Here is a 12,652-nt window from a genome sequence, read left to right as displayed (position 1 = left end):
ATATTTGGGGGTTTTTTTTCAAGAATTTTCTTCCCAAATCTATTACATGCCAAGTGTAAATTGTTATTTCTGCTAAAACCTTAACTTAAATGTGTATATGGTGTTTATCTGTTTCTCTCTGTGTTTTAGATGCACACATCAATCTGGAATTCAGGCTTAAAGCCAGAATTGCAGGAATGCAACACGTGTTGCAGAGGACTCTTTCACTGCCCTGTCTGTAAGATTACAATCATACGGCGTGGGGATATGGCAAGGCATTTATTGTCTTGTCAGCATTCTTCAATGCCAAGTCAGCCACCATTATCAGGACTGCTCCCCGCTGAACTCTTCGAGGAGACCCGTCTCCCCCCCCCAAGGTTTTGTCTTCGGTATCTGAACCATTTTCTGAGTCTTTGTTAGAACATTCATAAGCTCTACCCTCTGTGTTCAATAAAACTGCAGCTGATGGAAAGTCCATGAAAATGACATGCCCTCACTGTGGCCTTACTCTTCGTAGCTCTGGCAAGCTATTTGCACACTGGAGAGAGGAAGCCAAAGCTGTGCTTGAAGGACAACACGTGCCCATTTTCAGACTGAAAAAGCGCAAGTTCCAGGAAGTCAGTCAGGTCAGTATTCACTTTAAACAGTAGTGTAATTACATGGTTAGTGACATTTGAATAACTGTTAAAAAACTGTTCTGCAACAGAGAAATAACTATGTTTTCATCCCCATTTGCCTGACACAGGAGCCAGCAGTTGTTGAAGATCTGCGTCCTGCTGTGCAGTGGGCTGTCCAAAATAAGGCACATGTAACAATGCCCAAATATCTGTCCTTAAATCAAGGGGACCAGCAGAGGGTCTTAAGAGACATGTCAGAGGAAGAAGACACTGGAGCAAGGGACTTGTTCCTCTTTGTTTTTCAGTTTGCAAAGGACATGGAGCTCTTTTTGAAAGCATGTGCTGATGATCAGGGGCTAAGGGTCAGTGCTATGTTTGACATGTAATGGACAAATGAAGGCACTGGCTGTGTTTGTTTAATATGTTGTTGTTGTTGTTGTTGTTGTTTTGTTTTTGCATAGTACAAAATTCCAATTAAACTTATTTCAAAATGTTGTTCACTTGATTCTGTGTCCATACTTATAATAAATGATTACAGTGAAACAGCATTAAATGTAAATGTAACAGCATTTTTTTAAACTTATAATTTCAAAATAAAAAGCTTATTGTTGATATTAACAGTAAAGAATTGTAATCAATAATATTTTTATACATTTTAAACATTAACACTCTGGGCTCTATCCTGGCTATCTGTGGACACTTCACTTATTCTTTTTTTTGACTACTGCACTGCAGTGGACCAAAACAATGACACGGGTTTGATCTTAAGGATCTAATAGTTATGTGTGTTGTGCATGACATTGCCACACAAATATGTATTTGCAAGATAGAGTAGAATAAATTATGACGCATGAAATATTACATAGGCTGCAGTGAATTTCTGTTGATACAGCCAATTGAGCTTTGAGTTTCCCAGTCAAACTTAGCTTTGAAGCACCTGCTAAAAACACTTTTACTCTTTTACATTTCATAACAAGACACCATAGCCAAAATATTAACAAAATATATATTATTAAAAAATTCAAAGCTGCACATACAGCAACAAACACCGTTAGTAAATGTGTCCTGGAGTTTATGCAGGTGCAGAAAGTGCTGCTGCTGTAAGTCAGCCTAACAGCTTACAGATCACTTATTTTTCTGGAAAGATGGTAGGAAGGGCATCACTGCTCATTTCTACAGTCTCCCAGATCTTGGAATACAATCCCTTTGTACCATGAAACCACTTCGCAGTACTAGGAGTCCACTAAAACCTATAAAGAGAGTGATCCTGGAAGAAATGGGGCACACACTAGTGACCTCAACAATTGCAAGACGGCCTTTTCCCCGATGCTCAGATGGGGAAAAAAAAGGAAGTTTCATGAAAACATTAGGACTTTATCACCGTTTTACCAGAAAAGTTAATGGTAATATATAACCTAACTGGCTATAAAGAGTAAAACATTTAGATACAATTTTGATTTTGATGAAAAGGACTGGTGCTATTTTAAAGAGTCACGTCGGTAAAAGTAGATAAATGTTTTAAGAAATATACATTTTATAGCATTTTGTGAACATACACAAAAAGTGGCCATTTTTGGCAACAAACAAGCTGAGAGAGAGTTGTATATTTTTGGCTCTCCTTGAACAAAAATAATAGTGCATAATAATCAATGTTGATGTTAATCAATTAGATGTCCCAGACACTACTATTAATAATACAGCGGTGCCTCGTTTATCGCTGGTGTTACGTTCAAAAAATAACCCGCGGTAGGTGAAATCCATAGCCAACTTTATTTTTTACAATTATTACAGATGTTAAGACTGTAAAACCCCTCACTACATGCTTTATACACTTTTCTCAGACAGGAATGAACATTTTCACACTTTTCTCTTTGTTTAAACACTCTTAGAGTTCAAACCTTTGTAGAAACACAAGTCCAGTATTATGGAATGAAACCTAAAGGTGCATTTGAGGGTGCAAAACGTTTCGTCGGCATTGTTGTGTTTGTTTGGGAGAAAACTTCCAAACGTACAGTACAGCACTTCAGAGTTACACTGCTAGCGATCGAAGATTTATGTAAATTCGACAAGCTAAACGCATTCTGTACTGTACAGCGGGAGTCCCCAACCTTTTTTGCACCACAGACCACTTTAATGTCAGACAATATTTTCAGGGAACTACCTTTAAGGTGTCGCGGATAAATACAACAAAAGAATAAAAAAAAGAAACTGTGGTATTTTGTAAATATAATAATAAACGTGACTTGAGCTGTGCGCCAACAACAATGACAGTGACATCCTCCTCTCTGCTTCTTAACGCTCTCTGGTCGCTATGGTAACGCGTAAATAGTTCTTTCAAAATAAGACACACAACTACAACCATACATTTCACACCGGAGGATCAACCCTCGCGGAACGGTACCAAAGGACTCACGGACGGGCCTATTAGGGACCGCTCCTGTACAGGAGACACTGGACTAGATTGATTGACAATGGTCTACAGCAATCAGAACGCACAACACGATGTACTGTAAAAATAATAATAAATCAGCGAAACAGCAAGTGTCACTTTTGGCCACGAACAATTTAGGGGATGGTGAATTTTTTTTGAACAAACCCAGAGTGTTAAAAAAAAAAACCCACTTAAAACCATTTTATAGTAACAAAAACGCAATTTAGTTTTCGCTGTCAAAGTTGATTTAACCGAAGTTACGTGTTTACGGCTAGTGTGGAGGTCACGTGTTTCCGGTTACTGTGGAGGTCACGTGTTTCCGGTTACTGTGGAGCTCCACAGTGGACAGTGGCTGCAGCCAGGTGCTCTTGGTTTTAGTTTTCAGATTTATTTGTCATATGCAAGTTAGCACAGGGTCAACATTGCAATTAAATGTGTTTGAATCAGAATCAGAATCAGAATAAGAATACTTTATTGATCCCTGGGGGAAATTATTTTTTGTTACAGTGCTCCATTTTAAACCAACATTAAGACAAGACAGACAATACGCTAACTAAGAATAGTACAATATATACATATATATACATACATACATAGATAAGTCACTTATAAATAAATATTTGGAAAAGAAACATGTGTAGTTGTAGCAGCAAACAGTGTGTTAAGTGGATGCGTTGTACAGGGAGATGGCCACAGGCAGGAATGATTTCCTGTGTCGTTCAGTGGTGCTTTTCGGTAATCTCAGTCTCTCACTGAACGAGCTCCTGTGACTGACCAACATGTTTGACGAGCAGCAGTCACTCAGCAGCATGCACAGTAGGAGAAAATATATTAAAATAAAATAAAATAATAAAGAAAATAGAAAAATAGCAAGGAGCAAAATATTAGAGAGACATGGTAAAAGAGAAAAGATGACTGAATATATATGTATCTATAAATATAAATATATGTACATTAGTGATTAAATAAGAAAATCTTGAAAAGAAATATGACGGGAGGGCAGATGGGATATTGCACAGGAATGAGCAGCAGAAAATTAAAGTATTGCACTTGTGACAAAGCTTGTGATCTTTCCTTCCTTCCATCCTTCTTTCCTTTGTGACAAAGCTTGTGATCCTTCCTTCCATCCTTCTTTCCTTTGTAACAATGCATGTGATCCTTCCCTCCTTCTTTCCTTTGTGACAAAGCTTGTGATCCTTCCTTCCATCCTTCTTTCCTTTGTGACAAAGCTTGTGATCCATCCTTCCATCCTTCTTTCCTTTGTGACAATGCATGTGATCCTTCCTTCCATCCTTCTTTCCTTTGTGACAAAGCTTGTGATCCTTCCTTCCATCCTTCTTTCCTTTGTGACAAAGCTTGTGATCCATCCTTCCATCCTTCTTTCCTTTGTGACAATGCATGTCATCCTGCCTTCCATCCTTCTTTCCTTTGTGACAATGCATGTGATTCTTCCTTCCATCCTTCTTTCCTTTGTGACATTGCATGTCATCCTGCCTTCCATCCTTCTTTCCTTTGTGACAATGCATGTGATTCTTCCTTCCATCCTTCTTTCCTTTGTGACATTGCATGTCATCCTGCCTTCCATCGTTCTTTCCTTTGTGACAATGCTTGTGATTCTTCCTTCCATCCTTCTTTCCTTTGTGACAAAGCTTGTGATCCATCCTTCCATCCTTCTTTCCTTTGTGACAATGCATGTCATCCTGCCTTCCATCCTTCTTTCCTTTGTGACAATGCATGTGATTCTTCCTTCCATCCTTCTTTCCTTTGTGACATTGCATGTCATCCTGCCTTCCATCCTTCTTTCCTTTGTGACAATGCATGTGATCCTTCCTTCCATCCTTCTTTCCTTTGTGACAATGCATGTGATTCTTCCTTCCATCCTTCTTTCCTTTGTGACAATGCTTGTGATCCTTCCTTCCTTCCATCCTTCTTTCCTTTGTGACAATGCATGTGATCCTTCCATCCATCCTTCTTTCCTTTGTGACAAAGCTTGTGATCTTTCCTCCCATCCTTCTTTCCTTTGTGACAAAGCTTGTGATCCTTCCTTCCATCCTTCTTTCCTTTGTGACAAAGCTTGTGATCTTTCCTTCCATCCTTCTTTCCTTAGTTTAGTTTCAGTTTTCAGATTTATTTGTCATATGCAAGTTAGCACAGGGTCAACATTGCAATTAAATGTGTTTGACGAGCAGCAGTCACTCAGCAGCATGCACAGTAGGAGAAAATATATTAAAATAAAATAAAACAATAAAGAAAATAGAAAAATAGTAAGGAGCAAAATATTAGAGAGACATGGTAAAAGAGAAAAGATGACTGAATATATATGTATCTATAAATATAAATATATGTACATTAGTGATTAAATAAGAAAATCTTGAAAAGAAATATGACGGGAGGGCAGATGGGATATTGCACAGGAATGAGCAGCAGAAAATTAAAGTATTGCACTTGTGACAAAGCTTGTGATCTTTCCTTCCTTCCATCCTTCTTTCCTTTGTGACAAAGCTTGCGATAATTCCTTCCATCCTTCTTTCCTTTGTGACAAAGCTTGTGATCCTTCCTTCCATCCTTCTTTCCTTTGTGACAAAGCTTGTGATCCTTCCTTCCATCGTTCTTTCCTTTGTGACAAAGCTTGTGATCCATCCTTCCATCCTTCTTTCCTTTGTGACAATGCATGTGATCCTTCCTTCCATCCTTCTTTCATTTGTGACAAAGCTTGTGATCCTTCCTTCCATCCTTCTTTCCTTTGTGACAATGCTTGTGATCCATCCTTCCATCCTTCTTTCCTTTGTGACAATGCATGTCATCCTGCCTTCCATCCTTCTTTCCTTTGTGACAATGCATGTGATTCTTCCTTCCATCCTTCTTTCCTTTGTGACATTGCATGTCATCCTGCCTTCCATCGTTCTTTCCTTTGTGACAATGCATGTGATCTTTCCTTCCATCCTTCTTTCCTTTGTGACAATGCTTGTGATCCTTCCTTCCATCCTTCTTTCCTTTGTGACAATGCATGTGATCCTTCCTTCCATCCTTCTTTCCTTTGTGACAATGCATGTGATTCTTCCTTCCATCCTTCTTTCCTTTGTGACATTGCATGTCATCCTGCCTTCCATCATTCTTTCCTTTGTGACAATGCATGTGATCCTTCCTTCCATCTTTCTTTCCTTTGTGACAATGCTTGTGATCCTTCCTTCCTCCCATCCTTCTTTCCTTTGTGACAAAGCTTGTGATCCTTCCTTCCATCCTTCTTTCCTTTGTGACAAAGCTTGTGATCTTTCCTTCCATCCTTCTTTCCTTAGTTTAGTTTCAGTCTTCAGATTTATTTGTCATATGCAAGTTAGCACAGGGTCAACATTGCAATTAAATGTGTTTGACGAGCAGCAGTCACTCAGCAGCATGCACAGTAGGAGAAAATATATTAAAATAAAATAAAACAATAAAGAAAATAGAAAAATAGTAAGGAGCAAAATATTAGAGAGACATGGTAAAAGAGAAAAGATGACCTAATATATATGTATCTATAAATATAAATATATGTACATTAGTGATTAAATAAGAAAATCTTGAAAAGAAATATGACGGGAGGGCAGATGGGATATTGCACAGGAATGAGCAGCAGAAAATTAAAGTATTGCACTTGTGACAAAGCTTGTGATCTTTCCTTCCTTCCATCCTTCTTTCCTTTGTGACAAAGCTTGTGATCCTTCCTTCCATCCTTCTTTCCTTTGTGACAAAGCTTGTGATCCTTCCTTCCATCCTCCTTTCCTTTGTGACAATGCATGTGATCCTTCCTTCCATCCTTCTTTCCTTTGTGACAATGCTTGTGATCCTTCCTTCCATCCTTCTTTCCTTTGTGACAATGCATGTGATCCTTCCTTCCATCCTTCTTTCCTTTGTGACAATGCATGTGATTCTTCCTTCCATCCTTCTTTCCTTTGTGACATTGCATGTCATCCTGCCTTCCATCGTTCTTTCCTTTGTGACAATGCATGTGATCCTTCCTTCCATCCTTCTTTCCTTTGTGACAATGCTTGTGATTCTTCCTTCCATCCTTCTTTCCTTTGTGACAATGCTTGTGATCCTTCCTTCCATCCTTCTTTCCTTTGTGACAATGCTTGTGATCCTTCCTTCCATCCTTCTTTCCTTTGTGACAATGCATGTGATCCTTCCTTCCATCCTTCTTTCCTTTGTGACAATGCATGTGATTCTTCCTTCCATCCTTCTTTCCTTTGTGACAATGCATGTGATCCTTCCTTCCATCCTTCTTTCCTTTGTGACAATGCATGTGATTCTTCCTTCCATCCTTCTTTCCTTTGTGACATTGCATGTCATCCTGCCTTCCATCGTTCTTTCCTTTGTGACTATGCATGTGATCCTTCCTTCCATCCTTCTTTCCTTTGTGACAATGCTTGTGATCCTTCCTTCCATCCTTCTTTCCTTTGTGACCATGCTTGTGATCCTTCCTTCCATCCTTCTTTCCTTTGTGACATTGCATGTCATCCTGCCTTCCATCGTTCTTTCCTTTGTGACAATGCATGTGATCCTTCCTTCCATCCTTCTTTCCTTTGTGACAATGCATGTGATTCTTCCTTCCATCCTTCTTTCCTTTGTGACATTGCATGTCATCCTGCCTTCCATCGTTCTTTCCTTTGTGACAATGCATGTGATCCTTCCTTCCATCCTTCTTTCCTTTGTGACAAAGCTTGTGATCTTTCCTTCCATCCTTCTTTCCTTAGTTTAGTTTCAGTTTTCAGATTTATTTGTCATATGCAAGTTAGCACAGGGTCACCATTGCAATTAAATGTGTTTGACGAGCAGCAGTCACTCAGCAGCATGCACAGTAGGAGAAAATATATTAAAATAAAATAAAATAATAAAGAAAATAGAAAAATAGCAAGGAGCAAAATATTAGAGAGACATGGTAAAAGAGAAAAGATGACTGAATATATATGTATCTATAAATATAAATATATGTACATTAGTGATTAAATAAGAAAATCTTGAAAAGAAATATGACGGGAGGGCAGATGGGATATTGCACAGGAATGAGCAGCAGAAAATTAAAGTATTGCACTTGTGACAATGCTTGTGATCTTTCCTTCCTTCCATCCTTCTTTCCTTTGTGACAATGCTTGTGATCCTTCCTTCCATCCTTCTTTCCTTTGTAACAATGCATGTGATCCTTCCCTCCTTCTTTCCTTTGTGACAAAGCTTGTGATCCTTCCTTCCATCCTTCTTTCCTTTGTGACAAAGCTTGTGATCCATCCTTCCATCCTTCTTTCCTTTGTGACAAAGCTTGTGATCCATCCTTCCATCCTTCTTTCCTTTGTGACAATGCATGTGATCCTTCCTTCCATCCTTCTTTCCTTTGTGACAATGCATGTGATTCTTCCTTCCATCCTTCTTTCCTTTGTGACATTGCTTGTGATCCTTCCTTCCATCCTTCTTTCCTTTGTGACAATGCATGTGATCCTTCCTTCCATCCTTCTTTCCTTTGTGACAATGCATGTGATTCTTCCTTCCATCCTTCTTTCCTTTGTGACATTGCATGTCATCCTGCCTTCCATCGTTCTTTCCTTTGTGACAATGCATGTGATCCTTCCTTCCATCCTTCTTTCCTTTGTGACAATGCTTGTGATCCTTCCTTCCATCCTTCTTTCCTTTGTGACAATGCATGTGATTCTTCCTTCCATCTGTCTTTCCTTTGTGACATTGCATGTCATCCTGCCTTCCATCGTTCTTTCCTTTGTGACAATGCATGTGATCCTTCCTTCCATCCTTCTTTCCTTTGTGACAATGCATGTGATTCTTCCTTCCATCCTTCTTTCCTTTGTGACATTGCATGTCATCCTGCCTTCCATCGTTCTTTCCTTTGTGACAATGCATGTGATCCTTCCTTCCATCCTTCTTTCCTTTGTGACAATGCTTGTGATCCTTCCTTCCATCCTTCTTTCCTTTGTGACAATGCTTGTGATCCTTCCTTCCTTCCATCCTTCTTTCCTTTGTGACAATGCATGTGATCCTTCCATCCATCCTTCTTTCCTTTGTGACAAAGCTTGTGATCTTTCCTCCCATCCTTCTTTCCTTTGTGACAAAGCTTGTGATCCTTCCTTCCATCCTTCTTTCCTTTGTGACAATGCATGTGATTCTTCCTTCCATCCTTCTTTCCTTTGTGACATTGCATGTCATCCTGCCTTCCATCGTTCTTTCCTTTGTGACAATGCATGTGATCCTTCCTTCCATCCTTCTTTCCTTTGTGACAATGCATGTGATTCTTCCTTCCATCCTTCTTTCCTTTGTGACATTGCATGTCATCCTGCCTTCCATCGTTCTTTCCTTTGTGACAATGCATGTGATCCTTCCTTCCATCCTTCTTTCCTTTGTGACAATGCTTGTGATCCTTCCTTCCATCCTTCTTTCCTTTGTGACAATGCTTGTGATCCTTCCTTCCTTCCATCCTTCTTTCCTTTGTGACAATGCATGTGATCCGTCCATCCATCCTTCTTTCCTTTGTGACAAAGCTTGTGATCTTTCCTCCCATCCTTTTTTCCTTTGTGACAAAGCTTGTGATCCTTCCTTCCATCCTTCTTTCCTTTGTGACAATGCTTGTGATCCTTCCTTCCATCCTTCTTTCCTTAGTTTAGTTTCAGTATTCAGATTTATTTGTCATATGCAAGTTAGCACAGGGTCAACATTGCAATTAAATGTGTTTGACGAGCAGCAGTCACTCAGCAGCATGCACAGTAGGAGAAAATATATTAAAATAAAATAAAACAATAAAGAAAATAGAAAAATAGTAAGGAGCAAAATATTAGAGAGACATGGTAAAAGAGAAAAGATGACTGACTATATATGTATCTATAAATATAAATATATGTACATTAGTGATTAAATAAGAAAATCTTGAAAAGAAATATGACAGGAGGGCAGATGGGATATTGCACAGGAATGAGCAGCAGAAAATTAAAGTATTGCACTTGTGACAAAGCTTGTGATCTTTCCTTCCTTCCACCCTTCTTTCCTTTGTGACAAAGCTTGTGATCCTTCCTTCCATCCTTCTTTCCTTTGTGACAATGCTTGTGATCCTTCCTTCCATCCTTCTTTCCTTTGTGACAATGCTTGTGATCCTTCCTTCCATCCTTCTTTCCTTTGTGACAATGCATGTGATCCTTCCTTCCATCCTTCTTTCCTTTGTGACAAAGCTTGTGATCCATCCTTCCATCCTTCTTTCCTTTGTGACAATGCATGTGATCCTTCCTTCCATCCTTCTTTCCTTTGTGACAATGCATGTGATTCTTCCTTCCATCCTTCTTTCCTTTGTGACATTGCATGTCATCCTGCCTTCCATCGTTCTTTCCTTTGTGACAATGCTTGTAATCCTTCCTTCCATCCTTCTTTCCTTTGTGACAATGCATGTGATCCTTCCTTCCATCCTTCTTTCCTTTGTGACAATGCATGTGATTCCTCCTTCCATCCTTCTTTCCTTTGTGACATTGCATGTCATCCTGCCTTCCATCGTTCTTTCCTTTGTGACAAGGCATGTGATCCTTCCTTCCATCCTTCTTTCCTTTGTGACAATGCTTGTGATCCTTCCTTCCATCCTTCTTTCCTTTGTGACAATGCTTGTGATCCTTCCTTCCATCCTTCTTTCCTTTGTGACAATGCATGTGATTCTTCCTTCCATCCTTCTTTCCTTTGTGACATTGCATGTCATCCTGCCTTCCATCGTTCTTTCCTTTGTGACAATGCATGTGATCCTTCCTTCCATCCTTCTTTCCTTTGTGACAATGCATGTGATTCTTCCTTCCATCCTTCTTTCCTTTGTGACATTGCATGTCATCCTGCCTTCCATCGTTCTTTCCTTTGTGACAATGCATGTGATCCTTCCTTCCATCCTTCTTTCCTTTGTGACAATGCTTGTGATCCTTCCTTCCATCCTTCTTTCCTTTGTGACAATGCTTGTGATTCTTCCTTCCTTCCATCCTTCTTTCCTTTGTGACAATGCATGTGATCCTTCCATCCATCCTTCTTTCCTTTGTGACAAAGCTTGTGATCTTTCCTCCCATCCTTCTTTCCTTTGTGACAAAGCTTGTGATCCTTCCTTCCATCCTTCTTTCCTTTGTGACAAAGCTTGTGATCTTTCCTCCCATCCTTCTTTCCTTTGTGACAAAGCTTGTGATCTTTCCTTCCATCCTTCTTTCCTTAGTTTAGTTTCAGTCTTCAGATTTATTTGTCATATGCAAGTTAGCACAGGGTCAACATTGCAATTAAATGTGTTTTACGAGCAGCAGTCACTCAGCAGCATGCACAGTAGGAGAAAATATATTAAAATAAAATAAAACAATAAAGAAAATAGAAAAATAGTAAGGAGCAAAATATTAGAGAGACATTGTAAAAGAGAAAAGTTGACTGAATATATATGTATCTATAAATATAAATATATGTACATTAGTGATTAAATAAGAAAATCTTGAAAAGAAATATGACGGGAGGGCAGATGGGATATTGCACAGGAATGAGCAGCAGAAAATTAAAGTATTGCACTTGTGACAAAGCTTGTGATCTTTCCTTCCTTTCTTCCACCCTTCTTTCCTTTGTGACAAAGCTTGTGATCCTTCCTTCCTTCCGTCCTTCTTTCCTTTGTGACATTGCATGTGATCCTTCCTTCCATCCTTCTTTCCTTTGTGACAAAGCTTGTGATCCTTCCTTCCATCCTTCTTTCCTTTGTGACAAAGCTTGTGATCCATCCTTCCATCCTTCTTTCCTTTGTGACAATGCATGTGATCCTTCCTTCCATCCTTCTTTCCTTTGTGACAAAGCTTGTGATCCTTCCTTCCATCCTTCTTTCCTTTGTGACAAAGCTTGTGATCCATCCTTCCATCCTTCTTTCCTTTGTGACAATGCATGTGATCTTTCCTTCCATCCTTCTTTCCTTTGTGACAATGCATGTGATTCTTCCTTCCATCCTTCTTTCCTTTGTGACATTGCTTGTGATCCTTCCTTCCATCCTTCTTTCCTTTGTGACAATGCATGTGATCCTTCCTTCCATCCTTCTTTCCTTTGTGACAATGCATGTGATTCTTCCTTCCATCCTTCTTTCCTTTGTGACATTGCATGTCATCCTGCCTTCCATCGTTCTTTCCTTTGTGACAATGCATGTGATCCTTCCTTCCATCCTCCTTTCCTTTGTGACAATTCTTGTGATCCTTCCTTCCATCCTTCTTTCCTTTGTGACAATGCATGTGATTCTTCCTTCCATCCTTCTTTCCTTTGTGACATTGCATGTCATCCTGCCTTCCATCGTTCTTTCCTTTGTGACAATGCATGTGATCCTTCCTTCCATCCTTCTTTCCTTTGTGACAATGCATGTGATTCTTCCTTCCATCCTTCTTTCCTTTGTGACATTGCATGTCATCCTGCCTTCCATCGTTCTTTCCTTTGTGACAATGCATGTGATCCTTCCTTCCATCCTTCTTTCCTTTGTGACAATGCTTGTGATCCTTCCTTCCATCCTTCTTTCCTTTGTGACAATGCTTGTGATCCTTCCTTCCTTCCATCCTTGTTTCCTTTGTGACAATGCATGTGATCCTTCCATCCATCCTTCTTTCCTTTGTGACAAAGCTTGTGA

The 12,652-nt window shown here is 39.4% G+C and overlaps 1 long non-coding RNA gene across 1 annotated transcript; it reads left to right on the top strand.

The window, feature by feature from the left end:
* Window positions 1-207: 207 nt before the first annotated feature.
* On the top strand, window positions 208-1,060 carry LOC143418488 (uncharacterized). The gene is made up of 3 exons (XR_013098480.1): window positions 208-368; window positions 497-605; window positions 725-1,060. It is a non-coding gene; the product is annotated as an uncharacterized LOC143418488 (long non-coding RNA).
* The last annotated feature ends 11,592 nt before the right edge of the window (window positions 1,061-12,652 follow it).

Source organism: Maylandia zebra, linkage group LG4 (assembly GCF_041146795.1).
Source record: "Maylandia zebra isolate NMK-2024a linkage group LG4, Mzebra_GT3a, whole genome shotgun sequence".
NCBI classification, from domain to species: Eukaryota; Metazoa; Chordata; class Actinopteri; order Cichliformes; family Cichlidae; genus Maylandia; species Maylandia zebra.
This window is presented reverse-complemented; position numbering and strand designations above follow the sequence as displayed.